The sequence below is a fragment of the Callorhinus ursinus genome, unplaced genomic scaffold (genome assembly GCF_003265705.2).
Source record: "Callorhinus ursinus isolate GAN/ISIS: 27379988/994484 unplaced genomic scaffold, GSC_fseal_2.0 scaffold8, whole genome shotgun sequence".
NCBI classification, from domain to species: Eukaryota; Metazoa; Chordata; class Mammalia; order Carnivora; family Otariidae; genus Callorhinus; species Callorhinus ursinus.
In genome coordinates this window covers 43,751,762-43,778,948 of record NW_027397070.1, presented here as the reverse complement: position 1 = coordinate 43,778,948, position 27,187 = coordinate 43,751,762, and the positions used below count along the sequence as shown (strand labels likewise).

At 39.2% G+C, this 27,187-nt stretch overlaps 1 protein-coding gene across 39 annotated transcripts in view; it reads right to left on the bottom strand.

The window, feature by feature from the left end:
* Positions 1 to 27,187, bottom strand: part of SIPA1L1 (signal induced proliferation associated 1 like 1) — a 463,818-nt gene that overhangs the window by 267,493 nt on the left and 169,138 nt on the right. For 29 of the 39 annotated variants that reach the window (XM_073895440.1, XM_073895444.1, XM_073895465.1 and 26 more), the window contains one exon: positions 13,833 to 13,899. The exons of 5 other annotated variants lie outside the window; for them this stretch is intronic. The gene's annotated coding sequence lies outside the window, so the exon portion shown is untranslated. Of the gene's footprint in view, positions 1 to 13,832; positions 13,900 to 23,633; positions 23,731 to 27,187 lie in introns of all 39 variants that reach the window. 5 more of the 39 variants (XM_073895439.1, XM_073895442.1, XM_073895454.1 and 2 more) reach the window with 1 other exon arrangement.

The window sequence follows — 27,187 nt, the reverse complement described above, 5'->3', positions numbered from 1 at the left end:
GTGATTCCGGAATTAAATATTGACTTCCCCTCTCCTTGTCTGTGGCACATTCCCTGACAGTGTAAAAAGAAACAGAAGCTTGAATTTCATTCTGAGCTCCCTGAAGCGTGAGGAGCCAACTGCGAAAACAAACTCGTCGGGCAAACTGGCGAGCCTTTGTGTTGCCCTGTCCTCTGTGAAGTCTGCCTGGGAGAGGACCCCCCAACCTCTTGTTAGGATGCCAGAGGTGAGCTTTGGAAATGCTCTCCCCAAGCTAAAATCAAGTTTGTTCATCCAATCCAAGAACAGTGAGCAGGGAAGCCAAAAGGGGGGAAACCCTGCTCTCCTAGGATTTTTGTATCAATTCCAAGAACTTTCCTTCTCTCACTGCCAGAAGCACCCATCAATTCCCATAGTAACCAGCCCACGGCTTTCCAACTGGTCCAAAAGGGAGGCAGGCACGCTGCAGAGAGAAGCACGTGGGAGCGTGACCCAAGCCCTGGGCACCCATGCAGTGTGCCTTAAACACTCCCATTCTATCTCCCTGCTGCCCTGGATTCCCAGGCTACCAGATGGTTCTCTCCCTTCTCCCTTCAGCGTGCTGCTGAGACAATGAAGGGGTTATTTGCCGAGGACTCTGCACTAAACAATTTCCTGTCTTCTGATGCAATCTTGGTTCAGGTCTATTGGGTACTGAAGCAATCATGACCCCCCCACCACCACACTGTGCATAAATGTTTGCTGAATGAAGGAATCCTCTGGTATAGAAATAAAGATTTCAAAGATATGGGGGCATAGATCTGAGATCGAAAATGGGGACGAAGAGGCTGCACTCCCAAAAAGAACAAAGAGGAGATAAAAGGGTGCTGAAGTGGGTGGAGACCACCTTATCTTTGAGAATAGGATTCCTTATGCTAAACGAGCAAGAATGGGAACAGGAGGAGGAGAGCCACACACAGGGAACTGAGAGTATTTCTGTCCTCAACACAATGACCACGGGCAGTGCAATCAGGAACTGTGGCTCATGATGGTGACTGGCTTATATGATGTGGAAAATCATACACGGTGATTTTTGACAAGGAAAGGGAAAATGATCAAAATTGAGGGAAGATATAGGTGATAATTTAAGCAGTTTGAGAGAAAAAAAATATTCCACTGATTCTGACATGTTTCTCTAAAGGATGACTATGTTGAAGAGATTCTTTTTTTTTTTTTTTTAACTAAAAAGGAAAGTAGAGAATCAAATTAAAAGTGCTCAGCGTGGGCTATGAACTCATTCTCCAAATTTCACATCTTCAACAAAATTTAATGGCTGAAAGAAAAGGAGATAATGAGGGTGATACGGGGTGCTACAGAAAGGAGCCTGCCATTGCCTTTGGAGTCCATTCCTCACCCTCACCGATGCGACGCACATGTCATTAGGGAAGATGCTGAGTAATGCACCTGCAGGGTTACAGCACACGCAGGCACACATGCTAAATCTTAATAGATACTCCAAAGCCACTTTCTAGTGAGGGTCCCACCGCAGTATGGGTGAGTTTTTTAAACATTTACCTTCTGGATCCATGGCACTGTGCCAATAACAGAATATAAAGTAATAAAGACCCAAAAACATGACTCAGCATCACCAAAAGCAGAGGGGAAATGGAAGGTGAGCTATGGAAACAATAAATTCATTGGGATAGGAAGGTAAGATTATTAATGACTGCCCTTTATATTATCAGTGATAAATCTCTTGAAAATTAAATATTTTAAAAAAAAACAGAAGATGAGAAATATTTGAGCCATATAAAACAAATTCCCAGAAGATCAATGCTTTAACAAAAAATCTAAATTAATACAGAAAGGTATCACATTCCCACTAAGATTTACAGGATATTCTTTTGGAAATTCAGAATCAAGTTCATACGGAAAAATAAAGGAACAAAAATAATGAGAGTAATTACAAAAAAGAAGAGTAATAAAGGAGACCAAGGCTTAAAACTTGCCTAAATGTGTTATAAATACCTAATAATTTTAAAAGCATGAAACTGGTTCATGAATAGACCATCAAATCAAAAGATAAAATAAAAATTCTAAAAATACTTTCGAGAGCTTGCTAAAAGATAAAATGTGACATTTAAAATCCGTGCAGAAAAAATAATTACTCTATAATGGTTTTGGCACAACTATGCAGCCACATGGAAAAGAGAATGGGATACCAACTCACACCAAAAAAAAAAAAAAAAAAAAAAATCCAAAATTGGTAAAAAAATTTAAACATTAAAAAAAAAAAAAAAATATTAAAAGAAAGTGGGAGACATTTTTCATACTTCTGAAAGCATAAGACCTTTCTAAGGAGGACATGAAACCCAAATCCCATATAGTAAAACATAAATAAATTTGATTATCCAAACATAATAAATTTATACATCATGAGTTACCATAAATGACAAAACATACACCTAGTAGGATAACTTCTCTTTTTACTTAAAGAGCTTATCTCAGACAAATGGACAAAGGATCACAAAAGTCAATTAATTCACAGAAAGAAAAACTGCTCTTAAACACACAACAGTACATACAACCTCATTTATAATGAGAAATGCAAAGGAAAACGACAAAGAGATTCCCTTTTTCAGCTATGAAATTGGCAAAGATTAAAAGGTTTAATCACATGCCACTGGCAGGAAGAAGGAGAAAGGCATACATTGCTAATGGGAGTGTAAGCTTGTATAATGCCCATGGAGGGCGGTTTGGCAATACCTATCACAGATACGAAGATACATATTCTTTAACCTGGAAATCCCTCTGTATAAACCTGTACACTCTCAAGTTCAAGGACAGCCACAGAGGCATTGTTAATAATATCGAAAAGATCAGAAACAATTTAAAGTCCATTATTAAGAGACTGGATAATAAAGTACACCCATAAACTGGAATGGAACAGAATGAAAGCATAGTGCGGTATGCTACAATTTGTGTAAAAATAAACTTTAAAAAGCATACATACTAAATGCAATATGACATTTCTAGATTGGATCCTGGAAAAGAAAAAGGGCATTAGTAGAACAACTCATGAAATCTGAATAAAATCTATGCCATTTAGGTTCACTGTATAACCTTTTGGATTTTACTCTATAGGCATGTATTGACTATTTAAAACACAAAGTTTAATTTAAAAAAAACCTAATAATTTTGTGATTAAATTTATTATCTTCCATGGTATTCATATCCTTCTACATACTGCTAACGAGACACATCAAGGGCAGATACGTGGCTTCAACACTTCTAATTCTTCAGTTGTTGCACCTAAATACCCACCTGCCTCACCTACCAGATTTTTGGTCCTTAAAGGTAGGGGCCATGTCAACTCATCTCTGTACTCAAAGAATCTGGAGAATCTTTGTCACGTGGTAAGGATTCAACAAATGCGAGTCAAAATTCCTAGGTTCTGGTCCAGTGATCCAATTTTTGATCAGTAAGAAATTCTGTATTTCAAATATCCAACAATCCTTCTAGGGATTTCCTTTGGTCCTTAGTTCACAATGACACCGAAGAGAAAAGAAAGGTAAGTAATTCTCACCAAGGATTCGGCTAGGGAAATAGAGGCAAATACAGCTCTGTGCTGAGAGCTGTAGGGAACAGAATAAAGAAGACACAGTCCTTACAGTAGAAGTTAGGCATAATTAAAGTCAGCACTTAAGAAGGTGAAAGTGTGGTGCTGCCTTGCATTTTCTGAAATGTTTTACCCAAAGGCTATTAAAATGCTTTTCAAGGAAAAACTACTTATTTTGCAATTTAAGAAAAATGATAAAACTCCAATTCAGACAAAGTTTTGGTTTTCTCTGATGTCTTCTCAGGAAAAAACTTGGGGTAGCATGCTTAAGAATGTCCAAAGAAAAAATTCTAGCCTCAAGCCCCTTCGATACCTAATTTTCTAAATATTCAAAATGCAAAAGATAAATAACATAGTTAATACTGAGGTCCCTGAATGGGCAAAGAAATACTACTGAGTTTCTCCCCAAAACACCGATACCGCTGCCCCATGCCATCTCCACAAACTCCACTGAGCCTAGGACCAACACCATAAAGTAATATAAGTTGGGCAACACTTCTGATCTCTGTGAACACCCATTTTCCATCTATAAAACACACAGATGGCAACTAAGGCTCCTTCCAGGTCTAAAAGTCGATTACATCTCTTTTCCTTCACATCCCGAATATAAACGAAGACCTGGGAGTCTTTTCATACAAACACACCCAAAACAGGCATTTGTATGTACCGGGGGAAGGGGCCACATGTTAAACTTCCTTCCTATTTCTGGAGTGGCCCAACACAAAAGAAACAAAATAACATTTGATTACAAACCGAAGGCACATGTAAGTGTTCTCAAATGAATGGGACAAGGATTTACTGAACTGTGCTGAAATTAAATTGTGTATGCTGTACAGTGCAACATCCACTCGATTGTGCATTCGTTCTTTTAGGATTACATAAGCTTTTCAAAGATCTATTATGTACTAGTCTACATCTAACTTGTGTGAGTTATCTTTTTTTTTTAAGATTTTATTTATCTGAGAGAGAGCGAAAGCGATCAGAGGGAGAGGGAGAAGCAGACTTCCCGCTGAGCTGAGAGCCCAATGCAGGGCTGGATCCCAGGACCCCAAGATCATGACCTGAACCGAAGGCAGACGCTTAAGAGTTTAACTGACTGAGCCACCCAGGCGCCCCTCTGTAACAGTATATACTGCTACTTGATATTTTTATTTTGTTTACCACTTTTCACAGCATGGAAAAAAGAGAACACTGGGGAAAGTTGCAGGCATATAGGAATATGCAAAGATATGTGATTTATCAGTGGATAGTTTTTATTCTAATTTATTTAACATAAGCCTCAACCTTGACCTACTGGCTTGAAAGGTGATTAAAAGCTAACACTGAGAGTTTACCTCTGTTAATTTAAATTTTCCCTTTCAATACACAGAAATAACATTGTGCTGCTAATAAATAATGGTTTTCTTCTAAAGTTCCTTTTCCCTAAATAACCAGCATTTTATGGGGTAAGGTCTTTTATAAATAACATAGGGATAGAGAAGAGTTTTCCAAGAAACATACAAATAAGTTCAAATTTCCACAGGAAAGATCTACTTCAGTAGATGAGGATACGGATATATCCATCTGTAGGATGAGCCAGCAATGCCTTCCTGAGGAAATGAACTTGAACATGTTTCAAAGGAGGGAAAGGTGACTGACAGATGGCAAGGAGAAAGACAAATTCCAGACATAAAAAAAAAAATAAAAAGACATGCGTTAAAGCTGCCCCTGTGGCTGCTCGAGAGGCAGCGCCGCACAGTGACCTGATGTGTGGCACAGGTTATGTTAGTCATAACTCCATCTCCTCATCTGTTACAGGAGAAGACCGGCCCACAAGGCTTCTCTGGCCTGTGCAGCTGGAGCCTGCTAGCTAAGAGGCACATGGCGCGGGCCCCCGGAACGCGGCAGGCGTGCGAGGTGCATGGCTCACCAGCCCCAGCTGACAGATGCAAAGGGCAAGGCTCAGAATCCCCACGAGGCCTTGGTTAAAGGGTTTTGGAAATTAAAAGGAATATTGTGTGATAACTCTTGTGGAGAAAGAAGTCGCATTTTAAGACTGACAACTTCAAAACCCAGAGTTCCTGAACATAACCAACAGATAAAACAATTATTACATTCTTTTCTCAAGAGACTGAAGGAACGAGGCACTGTGTCTATCTTCCCTGACTTGCCAGACAACCATGCAAGGGAAAGGAAAAAGGCAAATCCCACTCTTTACCGTGAAGAATGTTCCTTACGGGAAACCAAAGGACCAGGCGGTGTGCCTATGCCTGCCCCGGCAGAGGCCCCCATTGCGTTATGTATTCCCAAGGCCTGTGGTAGGGGCCACGCTGAAGACACAACACATTCCTCAGCCATTACAACAGAGAGTAGCGGTTCACGGAGGAGGCCTTCCAGACTTCGGAGACACTTAATACAACCCCCACACCGAGTTCTGCCCCCAGTGCACAGATTCTAAAACTAGGTGTTATTTTTACACGAGAGCGTGGTGGCGATTATAATAATTTACTTGTTGATCATTTAATTGCAGAATTCTCTACATATAAATAAATTCACATCTGGCAGGAAAATGTAGCCCAATAAATAAAACTAGTCTTTTATAAAAAGAAAACTTCAGGGCGCCTTGGTGGCTCAGTCAGTTGAGTATCTGACTCTTGATCTCAGCTCAGGTCTTGATCTCAGAGTTGTGAGTTCAAGCCCCACATAAAGGCTCCATGCCCAGCACTAAATATAATGATGATGATGATAATAATAAAAACAGTTTCAGGTGCGCCTGGGTGGCTCAGTCGGTTAAGCAGCTGCCTTCGGCTCGGGTCATGTCTCAGGGTCCTGGGATTGAGTCCCACATCGGGCTCCCTGCTCAGCAGAGAGCCTGCTTCTTCCCTCTCCCTCTGCCTGCCATTCTGCCTATCTGTGCTCTCTATCAAATAAATAAATAAAATCTTTAAAAAAAAATTTCAAAGACAAATATTAGAAGTTAGTAAGGTCTACTTATTTGTAAACCACAAGTCAGTTCTTAGATTTTAGCTCGTGAACGATCCCATTTCTCTAGATAAATATGTGGAATTTGAGAACCTTTTTCTAGATAAACTCCCTCTGCTAATGGGAGTCACTCTGGTAAAACAATTTGGGAGTATCTATTACAATATCCCCTGGCCTGACAACCGCCGAGAGAAACATGCCCTTGGCCCAAGGGCACAGAGCCAAGGACAAGGATATTCTTTGCACCTTATTTGTAACCAGGGACTACTGAAAACCACCTAGGAATTCAGCAACAGGAGAATGGCAGAAAAACCATGCTATATTCCCATGATGAGTCTACATAACAATAGGCAGCTGTTGAAAAGGACAAACTAGGTTTATATGAAGTAACAGAGATCTCCAAAGCACGTACCCGAATGACAAAAAGTTACTGATATTCAATACAATACAAATTATATGAAGTTTTAAAGCACAAAAACAACCTTCATATTAGAAGTGAAAATATAAACACCACATCAACAAAGCATTTAGCTCTGGAGAGCTAGTAGAAAAACAGGAAGGGGGAGGTAAGGAGAAAACCTCATAAGCAGACTCATTTGTTACTCTTATTAAAATTAATTTTAAAAACATCTTTCAAGGACTTTACAGGGTTATTAGGTGACTCTGGATTAAAGAATAAGGTGAAAAAGGGGGTGCCTGGGTAGCTCAGTCAGGTAAGGTCTGACTCTTGATTTCGGCTCAGGTCATGACCTCAGGGTCCTGAGATCGAGCCCCGTATTGGGCTAAGCAGAGAGTCTGCTTGAGATTCTCTCCCTCTCTCTCTCCTCTCCTCTCTCTCTCTCTCTCTCTCTCTCTCTAAAATAAATAAATGTTTAAAAATGAAAAGATTACATTAACATCTCAACTAAAACAGGCATGCTCCCTTTTAACTACTTAAGAGTCCTTTCCCACCAGTGGCCTTTGTGAGAATGCAAACTTAACTTTTTAACAAAGGTCAGCTTATGATAACAATGATAAGGGTCCCCTTCTCGTAGTGGACTCTCCAGAAAATCAGGCCCTGGATGGGAACCACTGAACTCCTCTATTTTCAACCCTGGCAGCGTACCATCAGCCTGGCTTTCAAACAACCCTCTATCTACGTGGCTCACAGAATTTGAAATACATTCTCGATTCCGGGAACTGCATCACCAATGTTCTATCTACCCATAACAGCTAGCTGCCAGAGTGGAAAAGAAAAGAGAGGAAGAAGGGAGGGAGGAGGGAGGAAGGAGGAAGGATGGAAGAAAGGAAGGAGGAAGGGAGGGAGGGAAGGAATAAGCAATTTGTTGCTGAAATACCTATCATTAATGTAAGATATACTTTAAATATAACCAAATGCATCTCTCTCATTTTTAGTTACTATAATGACATGATTTAACATAAAATAAATTCTAGAAAAGTAAACAATAGGAAAACATCCTCCTTATAGCACTAAGTATAAAAACAGCTTACAAAACAGCATGCACAGGATTCCAATTTTGCTTTTAAAATATATACATGGTCACAAAGAATGAAAATGAAAGAAAACTATTAAGATGTTAGCAATCCTAAAAAAACAAATGACCTAGTTTCTTCTACAATAAATTGCATGAAAAGAGAGGGGGAAGGGAAAATGTTACAGATTAAGAAAGACTTAAAAGAGACAAATGCAATGTGTTATCGTGCTTGGATCCTGAGTCCAACAAACTAAATTGTAAAATCACAATTTTGAGACAATGAAAGACACTGAACATAAGCTGGTGATTATAGGACTGGCTAGTAATATTAAAGAATAATTGTTAATTTATTGATAATTATTATGATATTGTGACTTTTTAGAAGTCATTATCTGTTAAAAATATTTACTGAAGTATTTACAAGTAAAATGATATAATATCTAAGTTGTGCTTTAAAACTGAAAAAAAAAAACCTCACAAAAGCAAGAAGATGATCAATGTAACAAGAATGGCAAAATGTAATTGTTAAAGCTAGATGATGGGTACATGGGGGCTCATTATGCTCTTCTCTCTACTTTTGTGTATGTTTAAAATTTTTCACAAATAAAAAGCAAAAATGCTAATAGGGAGAGCTACCTCTGAATGGTGGGGACTGAGTGATCTGCTTTGAACTGGGTGATTTTTATTTTGATCTGTACACCTTTTAGGAACATCCAGATTTTACAATAAATAGGAATTACTTCGGTTACCTGAAGAAACAAATGTTACCTTTTAGTGGATGGATAGGTGGGTAGACAATGGACGGATGGATGGATGGATCTTTCAATGCCCAGTTCCAATGATGCCATGTCCATAGATTTAATTCTCCCTCTACAGACACCTCAATGCATTTTACTTGTATTTCCACAAAAGGCTTTATTACATTTGGTCATTTGTTACGGCAATTTTTAATTATGTCTTATCTCCTCCTCTAGAAATACAACTTGATTACAAGAGGCATTGGTTTTTTTATATATCTATCCTGGTCAACATCAACCAGGTGTTAAATAGTTGTTTACTTAATTGAATTAACTCCTCCACTAATAAATCCAGAGGGGAGACAAGTGGCTACAGAAGTAGAATATCTTACTTCTTGTAACTACAAAGGCTTTAAGGCTAAGACATACCCAGAGGTCCCTATACAAAGACCAATACCCAACAAATGTTACCTCAACAATTTCTCAAACCATCTGTTTTCCAATTGACTGAGGGGGAAACATCAGTCAGTAGCAAAAAAAAAAAAAAAAAAGCCCAGTTACTGAATTAAGTTACAGACTTTAAAAAAAAAAAAAAAAAAAAACTTGTGGGGGTGGGGGGTTAAAGTCCATTAACTCTTCAGCAACCATTTCATTACTTAACCTACTGAAGACTCATCTAGAGTAGCAGTGCATCAGTGCATTTTTATTAAGGGCACCATCATGGCAAGAACACAGAGCCAGCCATGTGCTGGGACAAACAATGGTTCAGGAAACATCCCTAGCTCTGAAGAGACTGGTGCCATGTGGAAAGGTTACGTGACCACACCTCTCTCACATCTTCTTTATCATCCACTCACTGGGGGCCTTGGCATGTTCGGTGCAGGTAGGCGCAGTAGCTTTCTTCAAGCATAGGACATTCATCTCTATAATCTCTTGCTTAAAAATCATTTCCAAAAAGGTACAATAAAGGCATCCTCCCAGGTGCAGTAAAACCACCAAAACATGGCATACTGCACTTCCCTAAATGGAAGACTTCATCCACCATGGCCTTAATTGATGAAAGCCCCTCAAATACTTGTGAAGATATTTACAACTTCCTTTTATATATAAAATACGCTTAGGTATTGACAAACATTAAAATAAAGCCTCGGTTGTAAAATAAAACCCCCACCACAAACAGTTTCCCAAACCCTTTGGGAAAGGTATATTGTGAAGAACTGGAAAATGCAACTCCCCACAAGTTTCATGTCTAGTTCCACGCTGTGATCTGCTCCCAGAAGCCAAGTCTTCAAAATTTCTTTACCTACCCAACCTTTTAAGGCAGGTAGTGGCAGAGGTCTGCACCATTCCCACCCTGACTTCCACCCACATCCATTCAATGTTCATGTTCTTGCTTCTCTCTTTTCTGGTTCTTTACTTTAGATACTTGCTCAAATCCACTCTTATTAGCAAATTTTTAATTTACTAAGACAGTCAACTAGAAAAAAAATGGTTTGAGAAACTGACTAGGTAACATGGTACCAGTATAAAAAAACCATATCCATACAAATCCAGGGCCCAAAATAAGGACCAGGTACCAAGAAGTAAGGCAGTCTTCCAAAGACAACTTAATTCAATTCCTATTAGCATCTGTTCTATTTGTCACTGGAACGCGTTTCGAAGAGGGAACTCTTTATCTGATGTGGACAGTTGTGCTCTCCTGTTTAGGAGAACTAAGGGTAACACTTCAGTGAGAACAAGCTGTCCCTACTCCAGAGAAAAGGGGCGTGATATCATTAGTAAATGTGAAGGGGTCATACCACAGTTCTAGAGGCTGGCAAAAATATTTCCTAGGCCAAAGGATTTCAAAGAATTTTCTTTTTTAAGAATAAAGAAGGAGGCTCTGAATAATAAATAAGCATAGTGAAATAATTCTGAAGTGACCACAAGGCATGCCAAACTCCATTCCCATTAGTCATGGCCAAAGATGAAAGGAAAACTCTGCAATCATCCCTTTGCTACTATAAAATTTTAATATTTTCCTATTATATCATAGTCCGCATTTAGTTAATAAAATTTCATCTAGTATTTATCCTAAAAAGTTGTCTCCCTTTTGTACTCTCAGTGCCACAGGGAGACTTCAATGTAGGCTGATCCAAAGAATCTCACAAGTGTGCTCGAGGTAAGCATGTGAGTTCTTCTCAGAGTTCACATATTCATTCTTCTCAGAGTTCGCATATTCAAAGTCCTTTATTAATTAATCTGTTGTCTGTCACTGGACTACCTCTAATGAGGAAACTGTTCGCTTCAGTTTTAAGGAAGACATAGTTTGTTAGGATGATGGGCAGGAAAAAGAAAGCAGGTGCATCAGTAGACATGAGGCTGAGCAGCCAGGGAGGAGGTACCACTTTTCAACTCACCTCTGAATCTGCTACAGTCACCCTACTGTCTAGATGGCCAATGTAAGGCATAACGATTGTTAGGTTTCTTGCTACTGCCACATATAAGACCAAGAGAAGTCTAGGAGAATACACCAACACGTATTTTTTTCCTTTTCTTTTTATGCTTACTAAATCGTTGGGGACTTCCCATGAAACAGTAAGAAGCATGTTTTTATGTATCATATCAGCAAACAGTCTATGCAAATGTGATCAGTTATTCTTTTATTTCATTTTCAAGAAAAGAAAGACGTGCAGAGCTTTTTAAAATTTCCTCAGCTACTCTCCCATTAAAAGCAGAAGCCTGGGATGCAATAACCAAATTGAAATAAGAGAAAAATTTAAACAACATCTCATTGACCTATGAGCACATAGCTGTCTACACAAGAAAGGGAAAATTCAATGCAAAATTACAATACTTGGAAAATTATTCAAGTGTTTCAATGTGTGAAAGCAAATAATTTAGTCAGAGATTATCATCAATTAACAGCACTCTGTCTTTCTCACTGGGGATTTTGGAAGAATATAGCCATATGATTTTTTTTAAGGGAAGGAAAAGAAGTATGCTTTCTCAATTCGATTTTGTATTCTAGAACAATGTTACTCAAAAAATAAACAGATAAAAACGTATAAAAATGATGGATTTAATAAGATCTACATAGGACTGCCTAAAAATATAAGGTTTTGTGGGTTTGTTTGGTTTGGTTTGGCCTTTTGGATTTCTGTTTTCTTCTGAAGAAGGGAATTGATTCGGATATCCCTGAAGTGGAGAGAGAGTCTTTAGAAAGGAAGTGTACATTTAGAAGCCCAAGAAAGAGTCATGCCACTAACAGGTCTGGAAAACTGCTCAATGAAGCCTCCCTTGTCTATCTGAGCAGACCCAAGCTAGTAGGAATGCTTATGAGAAGAATCTCCCACCTGACCTGACAGATAGACTATCCTAGCACCACCAGATAGTATCAGCATTAAAAGGCGTGTTTTAAGTGCTCAGGTGTTCAGGTTGTTAAGCTGAACAAAATTCAAAAGACAAGGTGGAGCCGCTACAATACAAAAGCTAAACAAGCTTGGCCTTACAGTAATCCTAGAACTTAAGGCTTCTGCTAACAACTGTCATACTCAAGTTCAATCAGGAGCTGATCCTTCTTTAAGTGTTTAAAATACCGTCAGACACACAGGGGCTGCACAGAAGGTGCGTGTTTCTATTGTATACAGGCACTGTGGAGGGGAAAAAGGTGACTCTTGAAAAACAACTTCCAAGACTAAGGTGAAGGCTAGAGGGCACTCCATACCAGGGCCTGATTTCTCTTCCTTCTGAAAGTACCCGACCTACCGTCATGGGGCATGCCTGCAGGCTGCTTGCTGCACCGCTAAGCAATTCTTGATGGTTCCGAAGATGCTACATTCTCAAAGACAGTTTTTCCACCGCTAAGCAATTCTTGATGGTTCCGAAGATGCTACTGTTCTCAAAGACAGTTTTTCAATTGTGTTGCCAATAAAAGACTCGGGCTTTTCAAATGGCTACAAATTACAGAGACCTAAAAATCCTTCCTGGATTTCACTCTGTTGAAGAACGATGCTGGGTTTGATCAAATAAATGCTACCAGTAAAGTGTCCTAATGTACTTTAAAAACACTGTCAGAGATAAGAATTCCTCAATTCCTCTTACTGAAATTCAAGGAAGGTCAGAGACAGCCAGCCACTTTGAAAGCACTGCTCCAATTACCCACGGGCTTCGGAAAAAGAAGCCCTAGGCTCTGCACAAAGGTTTACTACAGGGAGATGCTCAGATAACCTTCACCGTCCTTGGTAGGCTGTGGTGCTCCAGAAGAGCTGATTTGCTTCTGCTTCTAACGAAGCAGCAGGTAAGAAAAATCTCCAGGTCTTTGTTTCAACAAAACCAAAGAAACCTACACATCCCAAATGACTTGTTTTATCTGAATTTAGGAGTTTAACATATTATAGCACTTGAAGCTTGTGGGAATGTCTCTCCCAATCTGAATGAAGCTGTTACTTTTCTCAATACGAATATACCGTTTTACAACTGATTAAAACGTCTGAGAAATGTCCACTGAAACATTAGAATAGGCTTAGGTGGGCCTGGGTTTCTACCTGGGAGTAAAAACCAGGGGGAACCACTCTGAGACCAGGGGTAACACCCACATCGGTAAATGTCAGGCAGTAAGTACATCATCCAACCATCTCTCCGTTTTTCAGGATAAGCCTGCTATTCCCAATTGTCCACTAACACACCACAGTTGACACGAGTTGAGGTGTCAACTCGTGTTGACTCCCAACAAATTTTAAGAAACACGTAGATTTTTTGAAACGTATTTACTATGGAATGGGACACAAGTAGGTAACGAAAACATTCTTATTATTAATTTAAGTAGCCAGAAAAAAACCCTGAACTATTTTAACTGTAAAGACAACAATGCTGAATTCAGAAATCAGAGTAAAAATTGCACAGGAGCTTCCCTTCCTCTCCAATTCTGTTTCTGCCTCTCAGCAGTAAAACAAAGAAGGAGGAAAAACCAGTGAGGAAAAAACAGAGGGTCCACATGCGGTCAATCCAAATCTCCCTGCACAGAGCAGGTCTGCTGAGCACAAGCGTCTGAGTGCCATTCCCTTCTCCCGACAGGACTTTGTGACAAATCCACCAACTCACCTTCTTCCACTTCAAAGTTAGCACCAAATCTTGCTTTTGAGTCCAACTTGAGGTATTCTCTCAAAACCTAGATTAAAATAGTTATGAACTTTAGTATCATAAGGTTATTTTCGAATGCTGAAATACATACAATTGTACCTCACAATATTAAGGGGGGGAAATCAATTACAAATCAAATCATAACTGTGAAAGGATATACTCTACCTCTAAAGCCCTCTTTAATGGGTAATCTCTTTGTGTGTAGTTCAATGCACATTTACATGTACGCCAACCAACAGGCACTCCTGCTTAAACAGATTCTTAAACCCAGTTATTCAGTCTCCACGCAGCTTGTGATGGAGGGCCTCAGCCCATCATCTGTCACGAAGTCTGAGGAGAAACTCAGGAACCTGAATGTGTACAAAGGCCTCCAATAAAGTGATTTTGATGTAGTGAGCCTGTCCCATGCCTATGGGAACCACTGTTTCGAACCACTGGTTCTTAAGAGGGGGGTGACTTTGTACTCCAGGGAATATCTTGCAACGTCTGGAAATATTTTTGGTTGTCACAACAGGGGGAGGAGGTATGCTACCAGCATTTAATGGACAGAAGCCAGGGATGCTGCTAACCCATCCTACACTGCACAGGACAGCCCTCCGCTACAAAGAATGATCCAGTCCCAAAGGTCAACAGCGGTGAGGTTGAGAAACCCTGTTTCAAAGCAAATAACAATTCTGATCATTTAGAAATTGTACAATTCTCACACTGGTCATTTCAGATAGGTTATAAGCTCCCACTACAGATACGAACATTTCCTATGAATGGTAAGCTTATCGTTACCTTCAAGGAATATACATGCATGCCCCATATTAATAATATGCAGTACATGAACCCATTCTAAAAATATTAAAATAAGCCAGAGTGATCATGGTATCTCCTCTGTATACATGTCCTTAAGAGTCTTCCAAGAAACTAATTTTTTAATGTTTCACTGAGTATGTCAAACTATGTTAACCCCCCTAAAACTTTGTTCCCAAACATATAAAATGGAAGCTAAGGAGAATGAAATGAAAAGAACCAGAACTTAGTTTCCCTCACAGATATTCCCCTTTCCCAGGAAGGACAAGAGGGATAAAGTTCCTCTTCCCAGCGTGTCCCCCTAGATAGTAGGACTCCCACCATTTATTCAGCCAAATATACAGACAGGTACTTCAAAACCCACTTTCACTGCATTCAAAATGAGACTTACTGAGGGCCGACCGTGTCCCCACACCATGACCTTATGCAACACAGCAGAACAGAGCTTGGCCAGACCCTGTAGCAGGTCTTTCCTACACTACTGTAGTCACATGGTGTAAACATCAGGAAGAAACCGTGGGGAAAAGAAACCTATAAAGTCAAGTATCCCAGATACTAAACCCTGCAGTTTTTACATGACTGGCCTACACACTGCATCAACAGAATAAGGAAATAAGTACGGAAACCTGTAACACTCAAAACATATGCTTTGTCTTATCAAGCTTAATTAATGAGCTGTAACTGCCTAATTACATAACGAAGACATACCTAACAGCTGATGTGCACCAGGAATCTAGCTAGGTACATGAACAAACATGCAACATTTAAACCAAATGAAAGGATACGCTATATGAACACACTTAGAAGATCCCATCAGAATTAGTCCATTCTGACTGGACATTTCCCTGATGTGGCACATGAGTTTATACTCTAATTAGAGACTTGATTTCTTCCTCTGAAGCCCCAGTGTGTAAAGGAACTACCTAAATTGAACTCAAGCACAATCACCCCAGGCAACAAGCACGAGGTCGGGGCAGGGGGCAGACTGGCATTCACATCCCCAAGCACTGGTCAGGGTGCTGGCAGGGCAGGCTGGATCTGGGTCAGAGGCGGCGCTCCCATCTGGACCCCTACCCCTGCTCTGGGAACCTCTGCACCAGCCAAATCATTAAAAAGCTTTACTGAATAATGTGCTCGTCCAAAGGTAGGGCTAACATACATTCTAGATTCAAGATGTCTGTGAAACTAGTGTAGAGCCCATCACTCCTCCACTATAGAGAGAGAAGACCACTGGGGAAGGCAGCCTAAAACACAAGCCAAAAAGCTAATGACTTGGTCAAAGACAACTTCTTAATACACTTCAGTGGCTAAGAGAACCAAGGAGAGTACTTTTTATTTTATGAAGCAAAATAATTTCAGGCTTTCCTTTCTTTTTCCAGGAAAGGAAGAAAGAGGGGAAGGCCTAAAAATTACTAGGGAGGCTCAGAAATATTAACGCACAATATGAAATCTACTTAACCCAACCTCCATTTTTCTAGATTTAAATCACTCTTCATATAAAAATTTATAATTGAATTTCAAAACATAAACACTTTTTTCCTCTCACCAGTAAAATATATTCTGTTCCAAAAAAGAAAGGTTGCTCAATTTCCTGTCAAAAGCAATCCAGAGAAGGCCACCTACACTGTAAAAGCAGCAAGAAAAAAAAAATAACAAAATGCTGAAGAAAAGCCTGCGTGTGTGGGTGTATACTAAGTGCAATGTAACTACCACTCTGGGTTTTTAAAAGCTTTTTTTTCCTTGATCACTCTGAGAAATATGAAAATCAGTGTAGCTGCTAAAAGAAGTTTGTCCGCCAACCTTCCTAAGGAAAACAAGCCCTATGATGAATTTCAGTTCCACCATAGAGAGAGGTATGGGTGGACATTCAATGCCTTTGACCCATGATTCTTTGTTGTCACAGGAAAGGGCAGATTCTACCAAACAGACAACTTACATGTCATGTTTTCAGAGAGGGAAGGCTGCTCTGACAATTAACCTTCTCCCCCTAGCTACCCTTCCTCCCCCTTACTCCGAACCTCTGGGAGCTAACCACTCACCACTGCCTAGATTATGGTTTAGTATAGCATCGAATTCACCACGCTGTCTATGAAATTCCCCTTACCCTGTTTATGCTTTCTGAAACTCTAAATTCTAAGATAGCAATCAACCAGCCCAACACTTTTTATTAAAAGCCTACGGAAATATGCTCAATGCTAAGAGAGATACATTGTGGTGAAATAAAAAGAGAAAGAGAGAAGGAAAGCTTGAATAGCTCACGAGCAAATTGAGGACAAAAGAACAGAACATACAAAGTCAAAATTAAATACAGTATTATTGAATTGTAACAGTAAAAAGCCCTATTTCTATAAATCATACTTTCCATGAGGAGTCTGACACAATAAATAACGAGCAGGGAAAAGAACATATTAATGAAATGATGGTAAATACTGTAATTTTTATTTTATTTTATTTGAGTTGGCTCCACGCCCAATGTGGAGCCCAACGTGGGGCTTGAACTCACAACCCTGAGATCAAAACTTGAGCTGAGATCAAGTTCCGTCCATTTGTTTAATGGACTGAACCACCCAGGTGCCCCATGAAATGATGGTAAATACTCTAAAATCAGCACACCAAAAGACAAATCAAGATGTGGCAGAAAGCCAACTTTATGGGGCAGCTGCAAGACAAGACAGCATGAGAAAGCAAACCTCTTATAAACCTTACAAATGATTTGTCCGATAAGCTAACAATTAACTATTAAGTCAACTAACAAGAGGGGCTTTTTGTTCTGTTTTCAACCGATGCCAAAAAAAAAAAAAAAAAAAGGCGAGACTAGTTAGTACAAATAACTTTATTTCTCAGAACCACTTAAGAGTAAGTAGCCAACATGATAGCCTATCAACCCTACAGAGTTTAGACAGTAGTTTCTATAAATAAGGGCATTCCACAAAACTATAATTATGGTCCTGAAAATCATCAAAATTACATAGTACCATCAATCTAATCCACTCTCCAACTATCCCAGTAACATCCGTATTAGTAAAAGGGTCCAATCCATCCAGGATCTCACACTGCACTTAGTTTTCACATCTCATTAGTGTATTTCAATCCAGAATTCCTGACTTTCCTTGACTTTCATGACCTTGACAACTGTTAAGATTCCAGGCCAGTTTTGTAGCATATTCCTTAACTTGGGTTTGTCTGGTACGTTCTTATGATTAGCCTCCAGTTACGAATTTTCAGCAGGAACGCTCTTATGATTAGCTTCCGGCTATGAATTTTCAGCAGGAATACCAAAGAAGAGAGTTGCCCTCCTTGTATCCTACCAGGTGGTACATTACTTTAATCTTTTCCCCTTACAGGTAACATGAACTTCTATCATTTGATTTTAGGGGGACTCGGCCAGATTTCCACTACAAAGTTACTCTTTCTACATTGTAATTTATAAGTACCTTGTGACAGGATACTTTCGGATTATATAAATATCCTACCAACCAACATTTGTGTCCAGTGATAATTCTTGGCCAAATTATTTATTTTATGATGGCTACCAAAAAGCGAGTTCTAGTCTAATAACTCCTACCATTCTACAAGGGGGGGAAATGGTACTTAGAAACCCAGATCTGGGTGTGATTATTGCAACTGGGTTATTGTTGCTCCTAGCCAGAAGAACAGAAGAACATGCATAGATGCACACACCCTTCCTTCTTCATTTCTTTCTATATCTATGTATATTGTAGACCAGGAGTTCATACAGATGCCCTGAATTCCTGCCCAATTATGGGGTCTTTCTAGCTTTCCCCTTTCCCTTCCCTATAACAGTAGTAAATGTAGCTCCCTTAACCTCACTTTTCCTTCTTGGACTTAGCCCCCCATGTCCCCTAATGCTACCCCAATTTCTGATCTATCATCAGAAAAAGCCCACTCTCTCTAACTAAGGGACCAGTAAGGGAGAAGCCCAGACAGACAAAAATGTTATTAGAGACTATATAGGATACCATTTTTGCAGAGTCCAAATAGGCAAAGCTAAAAATACACTGTTTACAGATACACTCATTTTTAAAAGCAAGGGAATGCTGAACATAAAATTCAGGATAGTAGTCACCTCCAGAGGGAGACAGAAGGATAGAATCATAGGGAAACACACAACTTCAAAATACTTGTGTTCTAGTTCTTAGTGAGAACCTACACGCCCTAAAACCAAGTTCCTTGGCATACACAACTATGCCTCACTAAACCACCAGGAGGTCATTAGCAGAGTCTCAATTTTACATTTAAGATCTGAGGCCTAGAAAGGTTAAGCGTGTTGCCTGGGGTCACACAACCAACAAGGCGGAGCTTAGACACAAACCAGGTCTGACTCAATCCTCTATCTACTGTGCCCTCAGCTATTCCTCAAACAGAAGAAAGAAGATGGGCAGAAGAGATGGAGCTATGGCTCTAAGGCTAAGATTCCTCTGTGCCTCTGAACCATTTCCAGACTGTTTTTAGGGTATAGGCAAGTCGAGGCGCAAAACTGGCAGGCGGAGGTGGAGGAGCAAAATCTTCCTAAGGGCTGCATAGGGGGTAGAGGCACCACTCTGGGCCATACTGAGACTGCAAGAACAATATAACCAATCCTTTAGGGAGAGTTTCTAGCACATTCCATGGGCCACAAATTCTGGCTCAAGTAAGTCACTAAATAAAATCTCCTCTCAGAAGGCTCTGGCAAAATCTTATTACTAACTGTTTTGTTTTGTTTTGAAATCAGGAAACAAGGGAGAGAAAACCAGCAACCCATTCATGAAGTTCCAAACAAAGCCTAAATAGGGCGAAATTATACATCACTTAGCACACTGCATGAAACATGAAATTAGTGACAAAATGTTGAGCCCTTTGAAAGAACTTGTATAATGGGATACTGAGGCAGAGCAATAATACTTCTCTGAAGGAAAGACCTGACATCCTGGGAAGCTTAAATCCCACTCTGCTTACCTGGGTGTGGTTTAAAATTGCTAAAACCCAAAAAAGATGGATCTCCATAAGAAGAAAAGAAAAAAGCATATTTATCTTCTCAAAACATCAGATATAACAGCATTCTAACTGCATTTTTGGTAGAAATACCTCCAGAGTCTATTAGTGATTAATAACAACTCATACAACCTAGAAAAGTCTCATGATCAGCACTAATGATTTTGTGATCTTAGTTCAAGCTTTCTCTGTCTTTACAATGGAGTATGTTTTCCCACTACTGACTTCCAAGGGGGTGGAGCATAAACTGAATCAGAAGTAATTTTTGACTTAGCCTCCTCCCCAACCCCCCTGCAAAATCTGCTAATATTCTATCTTCCCTTTCTTTTTCTTTCCAAAGAGGAAAAATCTAGACCTAGCCCACAGACTAAAACAAATACCACAGAACAAAAGAAAACAAAGGATGTGTGCAAGATGGTGCAAAAATAATTCAAAACTCATGCAAACTTCATGTTGGAGCCTAAAACAGTCTACAATACATAAAGGTTAAGAAATGCAAAGTGGTCCTGCAAAGACAATAAGCGCATGAGAAGCACACGAAAGGATAAATCTCATTAGATAAAAAAGAAAGCTTTTTAACAGGACTCTGCAGGGGCAAGGCTTTCCCCCCGACCCCCCAGCTTTTTAGTTACTTCCCTTATGAAAAGCAATCAGGTGCTGTTGAAATCAGCATCTAGTATTAGAAAGACAAGAAGTTATCCTGAGGTATTTCTAAATGAATATGACAAAAAGAATAAATTAATCCATAGGCACTTGTTTCTTACATCCTACTGTATTAAACTTACATGATCACAAGATGAGCAGTAATTATCCTAGAGAATTTAGGGACAACAGCCCAGCTTTAAAAGAAATTTAGAATCTAGAGACACCTGGGTGGCTCACTTGGTTGAGCATCTGACTCCTGATTTCAGGCTCAGGTCATGATCTCAGGGTTTTAAGATGGAGCCAGATGGCAGGCTCTGAGCTCAGCGGGGCGTCTGCCTCTCTCCCTCTCCCTCTGCCCTTCCACCCCCCCCCCCCAGCTCATGCTCTCTCTAAAGTAAATAAATCTTTTTTAAAAATTTAAAGAAATTTAGAATCTAAAAAATAAATATGAAAAAAATGTATTATTACTTTAATGTTGGAAAGGGGAAAACCCTGAAACATATTAAAGAGTTTCCTTGTAAACTCCCAGATAATGAATTTGGGGCAAAAATCAGTACGGCTATTTAATAAATAAATTCTCCCAAGCTAATCTAATTTAGTGATATTGAGACAACCCACTTAACAAGGGACTGCAAGACTTGAATTTCTAAACATTAATGGATCTGACAACTCATGAAGACACACAAAAAAAATGTTCTTCCCCTGAAAAGTATATACAATGGTCCTTTGATCCCAAGTTGTACAAACTACTACTTATTCTTCCTTTCCCTGAAACTCTAAACATTAAAGTTAGAAATAAGTCCTTTTGCAAGCTAATTATCTTCATCTTGAGGCTTCTCCAACTTAAAAGTCACTTCTATCTACCCATTTGCTTGAGCCAAAAACCTAAGACTGACTATCCATTCCTTTCTTCCACAGCCCACATCCATTCTGCCAACACCTTTAACTTCTACCTCCTGAAGAACACCCTGAATCCTTCCCTCCTCTCCATATCCACTGGCAATACACTGGTCCCAGCCACTATTCTCTCTCAACTAGGCAACTGCCCCAGATTCCTCATTAATTTCTACCCATGATCATTTTCCACAGAGTAGTCAAAAATGACTTTTTAAAAGGTTAAACTACATATTTTTATTCCCCTGCTGAAAACCTACCAGCAGCTTTCCATATCCTGAGATGTCAAGAAATGTGAAAGATATAAGATTTTACTCTAATTTCCAAGCTAATATGTTAGACTGTCACAGGTGTATGGATACCACTGAGGACATGAGACATGTGGGTCAGAGACAAAGGACTTCATTACTCACAGCAATAGCAGTAGCCAGAGTACCAGCTTTTTTAAATATTTTATTTATTTATATGACAGAGAGAGAGAGAGCACAAGTAGACAGAGCAGCAGGCAGAGGCAGAGGGAGAAGCAGGCTCCCCGCTGAGCAGGGAGCCCGATGCAGGACTCGATCTCAGGACCCTGGGATCATGACCTGAGCCAAAGGCAGACGCTTAACGACTGAGCCACCCAGGCGTCCCTGGAGTAACAGCTTGTTTGGTGCCAGTCCCTTACATCCCAATTTCCACCAGGTAACACCTGCACAGCAGTGGGTTGTGTTACAGGAGAGTAACCCCGAGCTTAATGAACCAAAATCTTTTATAATGGGCAGTATGCCTGCCTGAACTTTACCCCAGAAGGAGACATTGTCCTTATTACATAGACAGTAAGTGTGACTGATCTTTGATCTGGAGGGTATCTTCCAAGGCTGCTGACTATATAAATCATGCTTAAAAAGACAGTCTAGAACAAAAGTAGTCAGTGCGGAAACACAAGACACAGGGAAAATTGTCTCCCAACATTAGAATAAAAGCCAAACTTCTTACCATAGTCTAAGAGGCCCCACATAATTGGTCTTTTTCTCTTCAATATCATGTTGAACTCCTATCTCTTCAGCTTACTATGCTCTAGCTCCACCACCATCTTTGGTGTCCTCAAATAAGTCAAGTTCTTTCCTGACTCAGGACCTTTGCATATGCTGTCCTTTTGTCTGAAATGCTCTTTCTCTGGCTTAGATGTCACTTCCTCAGAAAAACCTTCTCTAGGGGCATCTGGCTGGCTCAGACAGTTAAGCGTCTGCCTTCCAGGGTCCGGGGATCGAGCCCCGCATTGGGCTCCCTGGTCTGCGGAGAGCCCACTTCTCCCTCTCCCTCTGTCTGCCGCTCTTCCTATCTGTACTCCCTATCTCTCTGTCAAATAAATAAAAATCTTTAAAAAAAAAAAAAAGAAAAACCTTCTCCAGTCAATCTATCTATATGAGACCCTACACTCACTGTTTACTCCCTTTTTATCACATTGCTCACTTATTCATTTAGTCAGTAAACATTGGGCACCTACTATGTACCAATCATTATTACTGTAGGCACAATAATTACCTTATCTACTTATTTACTTACTAACAGTCTTCCTTGAGGGTAGAAATCTTGTCTTTACATTCATCCACAAAGACCTAAAACTTAAAATTGTGCCCTCAACAAAACTCTGTTCAATATGAAGTACCGAAATCCTTCCACATCAATATGGGGAAACAGCATAGCACTGAGCAAAAAGCATAAAATTAGAAGCTAGAAGTCCTAAATTGAAACCCTGGAGTCATCAGACACCTGAGCAATTCTACCTAAGTTCCCTAAAAAATGGAGAAAATTCCTCTCCTGCCTAACTCACAAGATTATTATGAGGATCAAATGACAGAATCTATTAGGAAGCCCTTGCAAATGCTAAACATAATTTAAAACTGGTAACAAATCAACAGTTAATAGTCATGAAATAGTCATTCATTCAATAAGAATATACTAGGTCTTTACTATGAGAGTAATTATTAATGAAAACTAAAATGTATATCAAAATATAAGTTAAAAATGTATAACTTAAAGTGAGATTAGAATATGGTTAGTTCTTTAACAAACTTGAAGGAGAATAGTTTTTCCCCTTGAAGTACCGTTTGGACATGCTTTAAAAACTCTCAGACAAAAGGTGAGTCACCTTTACCGGCTCCTGATCCCAGAATATTAAAAGAATGTCTTCTGGTTACTTATTTTTAAGCAAGCATTTCAAATGCCAATTTAGAAAATTTTTAGACTATATTTACACCCCTGAATGCCAATCTCCAAAACGGAAATTTTTAGCTTTCTGGCAAAATTTATGAATTTATTAATTTTGTCTCCTTTTACTGACTCCAACTAAAACCAAACGCAGTCTCTTTACTTCAAGGCGGGAAGTGTGAGTGTGTGTGTGTTTGCACGCACGCATGTGCAGTAAAGAAAAAGTAAGCTCCATCTTACATTTTTTGTAAGTAGAGCAGCTTCCAAGTCAATGCACAGGGCTGCCAACAGGAGGAAACAGAGTGATCACACTGAGGTACAGGCACAGGGCTGCAACCTGAGCACAAACAAGGACAAGTCAACTGAGACAAGCCACACACCGGGCAGCAGTTCACCAACCAACCCATCATCTCCCATACCGCTGCCATGCAATTACACAGAAAGTCACTGAAAGGGGTGCTGCTTCTATGATGTAAAACGATGACATGTAAACTGATAAAAAGGAGGGTCTAGGCGACATTCATTATAAAGGAAATAGAGTGGAATGTGAGAACAGTATGATCAAGATTTCTTTTGCACGACCGTTCTCAAATTTGAGGCACACATATATAAACAACTAACAGAGGTACATCATGATCATAAAAAGGAGGAATAATAACATGAACTAGTGCTTCTAAATATTAAAGTCAAGAAGAAAATATGAAGATGAGGGAAAGTACACGGGAAAGCTCTTGGGAGCTAAAAAGACATGCAGGCTGAGAGGGATGGAGGCAGACAATCTACAGCCTATACATGAGAAACACTTGGAGAGGTATATATTTCAGCATGTATATACAATTATATCTGGTAGTTTTTCATTACACATTGAAGGGCTCTCAAAACTGCTTCCTTTCAGGCTGTTTTAATGATGGCTACGGACTCCATATTTGGGGACAAGGAGCAGTCATAGCATACTACTCACGAAGTCCTCAAGAACGGCAAGTACTGGCATGATAAGAAGTAAAAATACAATCTAGGTCATCTAGAAGCTTCTACCTTGATTTAATTTAAATAGACAATGTCTAAACCTGTCTTTCAATTAAGTAATTCCCCTTATTAATAACAGTGATGGGGCGCCTGGGTGGCTCAGTCAGTTAAGCGTCTGCCTTCAGCTCGGGTCGTGATCCCAGGGTCCTGGGATCGAGCCCCATGTCAGGTACTCTGCTCAGCGGGGAACCTGCTTCTCCCTTGCCCTCTACCCACTGCTCCGCCCGCTTGTGCTTTCTCTCTGCCAAATAAATAAATAAAATCTTTTAAATATATACATATATGTATATAAATGATAGTATTTGAGTGCCCACAATACGCCAGTCACATAATAGTTTCTATCTCATATAATTGATAGAACAATCCTAGCAGATGGCTATTATTATCCCCCTTTTTTTATTATCCCCTTTTTATAAGGAGTGCAAGTAGGAATCAGTGAAGTTCTAAATCTTGCCCAACGCAAATTAAGAAGTGACAGCATTAGAATTCAAACCCAAGATGATTGATCCTTTTCCAATATTCTTGCTCTTCGTATTCAATGTCACGTAACCTCCAATAATAACAGTTTAATATGTACTGTGTTCTTGGCACAATATGGATGAATGAGCTGTTCATTATTTCATTTAATCTCTAAAATAACCCTGTAAGATGGCTATTATGAGCCACATTTTTTTCGTTTGAGGAAACAGAGTAGTTACGTGACTGCCAAGGAAACACAGCTAACTAAGCAGGAACCCAAACCTAAGTCCATCTGAAACAAAGCCTGTGTTTCTACTACTGTATTACATAGATTCCACCTTATAGTATTTAGAGTAATTATAATTTAGGACTTACTTATAAATTACTAGCTCACTATTTATAATATTACATGAAAATGTACATGATAAACTATAAACTATGTTAAAATATGTTATAAATATTTTTCAGAAAAAAACTAGAAAGATAGATGGCAAAAAAAATTACATGAGTGATAGGATCACTGGCAAATCTTTTTCTAATTTGTTTTCCTAGTTTCTCCTTAATTATGATACATAACTTACATAAAGGTTTTGTAAAACACGCACATACACAAAAAAACCACATTTTAGTAGATTTTTTCCCTCTGTTCTCTGGAACCTATCAAAACGAAATTTCAACTAGAAAACGTGATACAAGTTTAACATACCTCCAGAATTGAACAAATGGTGAACAACAATGAAAACTAAGCCACAGAATTAAATCACACAGCATTAAGGAAAAATAAATAGCTTTTCAATTTTTATATCATACTTACCCAAAAAAACAAAGTAAGTAAAAGAGACAGGTATTCAGAATTCCTTAAGTTGGATAAAATGCTTGGAGAAAAATTACCAAAACCAACCAAGTTCATGCAACTCAAGAAAAACACACTTGAAAACTACAGTACAAAATCTTCACAGAAAAAAAGTCCATTTTAGTGACGATCCAGGCATTTGAGATTAGCAATTAATCTGAAGAAATGACTTAGTGACTCTAAAATGTCATTTAAAATAAACAACTAACCAGAAAGTGAATGCCCACATTTAACCAAATTTACTTTTCAAAATATATACGCTTATCTTGTTTACTGACCCCACATCACCTCCATAAAACCTCTTCAGAAACAGTTTAATCATAACCTGCAAGTGGGAAGTGCATAAATTTAATTTCCCTAATGGAAACCACCACTCAACTACTCACTGATAGAAATATAGTATCAACTTTCAAAGCCATCAAATACTGTGTATTCTGAAAGAAGAAAACCCTGTGGGATTAGGCGGGAGAAAGGGGGAGCTTCAACTTTTTCCAAAATGTTTTATGATCTTAAACAAATATGGCAGAAGGTTAAGATTTGATGAAGCTAGAAGGCATTATATAATTCTCTACCCTTTCTAGCCTACTTGAAATATTTTTAAAGTAAACAGAGTAATAAGGTTTAATATCTGTAAGTCAATACAACACTCTTCCTCTTAGTATACTTTTACTGATTAAAACACACCCACACCATCTCAACATCCCTCCAGCCCAACCTGTGACATTTTACCACCCAAGGAAGCCACTGTTGACATGAATACCAAACAATTCCTAATATTTAGTTTGTTCCTTTGCAAAGCATGAATTCAGAAAAATTACCATATGATGGAACAAAAAAAATTCAAAATTATTTATGCAGTGATGCCAAACTAGTCATAAATCCCGAGATGTTTTCTGTGTACACCTTGAATCCATTTCTAAAATGAAAATAAGAGGTTTACCTCTCAAAATAGCATACTTCCAGAACAGATAGTCCTAATCTCCCACAGGAAAGCACAGGCTCAAGACATCTTACAAAGTGTGCCACCTACTCTTCACACCAGAAAAGTCATTTTTGGTATTAAAGTGACAAGAGAATATATTAATGACAAGCTTGAGGCCTGAAAAAAGCAAAGAGATCTTAAGAAAGTTGAGTAGTTAACTTTCTTCTCACCGAAAGAACCAGAAAAACATTCGTATGTGCTTCTGACCCCATGGGCAAAGGCACGAGGTAGAAATTGCTGTCGTATACAGGAAACAGATGGGGTGGATAATGCAACTAGATAATCAACTGCCCCCTCTTCCCTTGGCTAGAATGTAAGAAACTTTCAGTTAATAACGAAACAAACTAGAAAAGCGGAAGTTCATAGCTGACGCAGGACTTGAACGCATGAAGGAACATGTTACGAGCACCACACACTGGTTAGAGCTAAATGACAAAGTTTCAGCTCCGTGTTTCCTCACCCTCAAAAATGACT